General features: G+C 49.3%; 1 pseudogene; it reads right to left on the bottom strand.

Annotated features, from left to right (window-relative positions):
- Positions 1-685: 685 nt before the first annotated feature.
- LOC129145746 (probable non-functional immunoglobulin lambda variable 5-48) lies at positions 686-1,196 on the bottom strand (annotated as a pseudogene).
- Positions 1,197-5,087: the final 3,891 nt, after the last annotated feature.

Raw genomic sequence — 5,087 nt, 5'->3', positions numbered from 1 at the left:
TGCATGGATGTGCGAGTGTTGTCAACCACCACGTAATGAAAGACATACTTGTTGCTTTCACATGCTCACAATCGAATAAACCAGCAATATATTATGAGCAAAACTGAAAAATGATATAAAATGTATAAAATGATAAAAAAAGTTAAGAACCATCATTTAAAATAAAAGAATTCAATTCATCAGTAAAAAAAAAATTAGTGCATACTCTGTGTGTAACAAGTCAGTGATTTAGGAAATAGATAGAGACTGTGATTTCTGGATTGTTTCACACAGGACTTTAGTTGCCACAGTGTTTTAAGATTTAAGGTGACATTTGCCTTCCCACTAGCAATGAGTGACAGTCTCTGCTGCCACACCTGGACAGGTTGTGATGATGTCACTGTGCTTAGTCTGAGCCACTCTGACAGGAGACTAGTGTCTTTTCATGATTTACAGGTGCATTTTCAAGGTAACTAACACTGTCGAACATCTTTACATTTAATTATAATGCACGTCTTCCTAAGTAATGGTCTGCTTACCTGTTCAACGGTGGGAGGAAGTCCTCTCCCTGGGCACCCGGACCATGAGGGTCTGCCAGGGCTGAGGAATGCATGTGAGGCTCTGCCTGTGCAGGGTGAGAGCCCACCCATGTGGGTGTGGAAGGTCCTCCCAGGCTCCCTTTGTGAGCAGAGCAGAGCAGTGGGGAGGATTTTGTCTCACTTCCCCCTGGGTCTGGAGCGCTGTGAAGAGTCTGTGTTTCCGTGATATATACTGCAGTAGTAGTCGGCCTCATCCTCAGGTGTAGCTCCGATACGAGCTGGAGGCCTGCATAGGCCGAGGTCTCACTGGATCCAGAGAGGCAGCTGGGGACCCCGGGGCCCTGGTCCCTATCTGAGTCTGAGAAGTAGTACAGTAGATACCAAGAAGGGTTCCCTGGCTTCTGCTGGTACCAGCGTATAGTATAGCTGCCAACACTGAATCCACTGCTCAGGGTGCAGGTGAGTCTGGCTGTTGCTCCAGGAGATGTGGAGAGGGAGGGCGGCTGAGTGAGCACAGGCTGGGAGAGGGAACCTGCAGACACATACACATGAATATCAGTCTAGATGCATGTGGGGCCCAGTGGGAATGCCTCAAGATAGACACAGTCTGGGTCTGTGAGTCCTGTCTCGACCTGTGCAGTGACAGAGGAGCAGGAGGAGGAGAGGGGTCCAGGCCATGGTGCTCACAGCCACTTGGGTCCCTACAGAGCTGGAGTTGCCCTGCTTCAGGCTTCTGTTATCTTCTCCCCTCTGGCCTCACAGGGGAGGGGCTGTCCATGCAAATATGTCCCACCCACTGCCTCTAACCACTGCACTTGCAGCACATGGGTCCCTTGGAAAGGGAGGAGGATTTGCTGAGTAGATTCCCCTGTGGGTGGACCGGGAGGAAGCAACTGCCACACACAGACTCTTGGCAGAGGACTTGGCCTGAACTAGACAGAGCAGGGCTGCTAAGTCCCACAAGAAACCAAGGGCCCAACCCTAGGTGCTCCAGGCAGTGGGGGGCACCCAGCTGGAAGATCCTGTCCTGCAGTAACTCCCAGGGAAGAGCTCAGCGCCCCCTGCTCTTCCGCAGGAGCCCATCCTTCTTTCACTCAATCAAGCATCTCCTCATTTGTTTTCTAGACTTCTGTGTACCCAAGTCCGGAGAGTTCTCCTCATTAGGGCGGAGGGAAGGGGTATGGCCTGCAGTTCCCTGCTGGCTTAAATGTTAGATTGTTGACTAGTGGGGAGACTGATGCTGAGAGTGTGGGGGGCCACTGTGTTGCTGAGGACAGATGCCTGGATATATGGCAGAGTCAACCGGGGCTCCCGGAGATGGGCTGCTCCTGAGCTGGTAGTGAACAGATCCCAACAGAGGAGGACCCACAATGTCAGATGCTGGTCCTTCCAGAGCAGGGCTGAGAGGAGATACAGGCACCCCAAGGATGCTGAGGGGAGTGGGCAGTAGGGTCTGGACACCCTGCAGGGGTGACAGGACCTCATGGACCTGGACTCCACATGCTGGCGATTGTAATCTGTGTGTGCTGCTTCAGTGCTGCACAGGAGAGAGTGAGTTATATGGAAAGTTCTAGAATCTGGGCAAGAGATCCTGGTCGGGGACATTCAGGTTTATTGGAAGATGAGAGCAGAGGACACAGAGTAGGGGTGAAATACCGTGTACCTGGAGATTAAATGCCACTTCCCAACCCCAAGTTGTGGGTTAAAACTTAGCTGTCCTACAATCTTTTAACAAAATATTAAGGTCAAAGTGGTCAGTTATGTTTCTAATTTACCACACCTTTGTGATTTTTCTCAGGCCTGGATAGTGACTGGCTCTCTAATGGGGAACGTTTACAAGAAATTTCTGAGTAATAAGCACCTAAGAGGTTATTACACAATTTCCTGTAACTCTTCCCCTCTACCCCCACCATCGAGTGTTACCAGAATCAGTTTTCATTTAATACCACCTTCCTGATGTTCTCTAGATGGTTAACCTGTAATTTATACTTATAATTTGTAAGTTATGAAATGAATGCATGACCGATGTTACATTCTGACAGATTTTTCAGCCACCTGAAGTTCAGCCGATCCAGGCTGATCCTGTGCTTGGGATCCGCCACTTTCCTGAGGGCCTGGGGTCTCCATTGCTTGTCCTGCCAGGCCATGGTGTCTGTAATTGTGCCCATAACACTGGGGCACAGAGACTTCAAGACACACCCCATGAAGTATCTGTTTCCTGTAGGTGGCACATCCCCTGCCCTCACCCCTCTTTGGGAGGTACTCTGGGCTCCACGACCTCAGCCCCCATAAGTCACCTTTTCCTGATGCTCAGGTGACTCCCGCTCCTGTACAGCCATTCTATGGGCCTCAGGACCCCATGATTTCCTGCCCACCTGTAGACCTGGCCAAGCACAGTGACACCTGAGAGTGAGGCTGAGGACAGTCACCCCTCCATAAAGATCTGGGGGCTCACAATCCCCTCCCCACATGGCAGATGCTCCCCTAGCCTCCCCACTGCCCCTCTCTTACCTGGGCACCTGGCACAGCTCACTCTCCTGGGCTCTGCCTGCACCTGCTTGACCCCATGAAAACCTGGGGGGATCTGGTCCTGACCTCTGGCCTGGCTACCTGGAGTTCTTTCACCTGAGGCAACAGGACTCCAACCTTACTGGAGTCTCCTTGTGTGCACGTTTCTGCTCAAGGGTCTCTTTTAAAGGGCTCCAGTCCCACTGCACTAGGGAACCCCACTACAGGCCTCATCTTCACTAAGTGTATGTCAGCATCCCTTTTTCAGTTAAGATCACTTCTTATGGAAAGACATTTTGTGGGGCGGAGGGGAGGGATTCCTAACAAGAACTGTTGGGAACAGAGCACAATGCCTAACCATTGCCACATTGTCTTCTTTGCTGCATAGCATATTCTGCTGTGAGGTCTCAGCCAGGTTCCCTGCCTACAACATGTCACCGAGCTCCGTTGGGCTCCTTCTGGCTGTGACAGTGTCAGAATCCCCTGTTCTGATGTGTGTCCACATTCAGCATGTGGGGTTCTGCTGATCATGTCCATCAGGGTCATGTTTTCACATTTATTGTTGGACACTGTTCTTCTTAGAAAGTTTGTCTCTTTCTCCCCCACCTCCCATCTGTTACGGATTTCACCATTTTAGCAGGATGGTCATGAATACCTGTGTTATACTTTGTCTTATAACCTAACACTTCTCCAGTGTGTGTTTGCACAAACAGTTTAGTTTTGCCCCTGGCAGCCCTGCACCCTGGCTCAGGTGCTCCTGACAAATCTTAGTTAGCAGGTGTGTACATGTATGAGCTGTGTTTGTTTGCATGGTTCTTTATTCTATGGAATACCGGGCTGCAACATGTTCATCATGTGTGATTCTTGCTTCTTCTGAGAATCACCATCTCTCAAAGAATTCCTCCTCTTATGTTGGAGAGAGATTTTAGAAACCACTATCGAGACACCAGGCATGATTTCTCTCTCATCTGACAGCACAGACAGTATATATTAAATCACTAATCCGGACTTCGATAATAGATACCTATTTTAAAAAATATTTCATTGTATAACAGGGTAACAGTAGCATATTTTCAAAACATACCTGTTGAATTGAAGTTTAAAGTTTAATTGAAACAGAATTAATATCTGTGTAACCATCCTATCCAGGTATGTGTACATATCTGTAAATACTCCTGAACCATCTCTCTCATGAAGCTAAACATGGCCTCACACTGATGCTCCACACTCCACAGCAGGGCTCCCCGGGCTATTTCAGCTCTTCCCCGGGTGTACAGTGACCTTCCAGTCCTAGAGAGAGCGCTCTGGCTTTTCCACTCACAGCCATTTGCTTCATCACTAAACTGCCATGCGAGCCCAGAAACATCCAATCCCAGACCAGGCCCCAGGGACAGCCTCATCCGTGAGCGCAGGTGCTCCAGGACACGCTCCTCCCTCCTCTTCATAGTCTCCAGGATTCCAATTTGCCGAGTCAGCAGCTTCCTCCTCACACTTAGAGAGGTGGGTTCATGGTCCATCCTGCAGGCAGGAGGCTGGTCACATTTTTGCTCCATCCTGGACCCTGACTTGCTGGATTGCTTGAATCTGCACATTTAGCTTCTGTTATGATGAGTTTCCCACGAGTGCTGGCAATGCCACAGCGGATGACCTTCGCTGTGTGGAAAGCCCTCACTGGATTCCTCTCTCTGGCATTCAAGCCAACATGGCTGTGCTTCACCTACTCACCCCTGCCCCTCATCCCACGCCTGTCAGTCACTCAGCTTTCCCCATTGCTAGAGTGTGCCTTTTACAGGTTGTGATAGAATAACAAACTGCTCTATGTAATGTTATAGACATGATTCTTTTGTAAGAAATACCCATTTGAAAGTAACATCCATGCTTGTGTGGAACCAAGCATAAGTATTCTTAGCCACTGCTTTGTCATTTTGTGTGTAACTGCCATTTTAGAATTTTAGGTTTTGCTGTCCCTGGAAAGACTGCATTCCAGAGATAGTTTTGACAGTTTGGACCCTCACTCCACCCTCACCCTTGGCCACCAATGAGGGTGAACTTGCTGTAATT

This window comes from Talpa occidentalis, unplaced genomic scaffold (assembly GCF_014898055.3).
Source record: "Talpa occidentalis isolate TD23 unplaced genomic scaffold, MPIMG_talOcc4v2.1 talOcc4.14, whole genome shotgun sequence".
Lineage (NCBI taxonomy): Eukaryota > Metazoa > Chordata > Mammalia > Eulipotyphla > Talpidae > Talpa > Talpa occidentalis.
The sequence above is the reverse complement of the archived record's forward strand: the minus strand, read 5'-3'. Positions and strand labels throughout refer to the sequence as shown.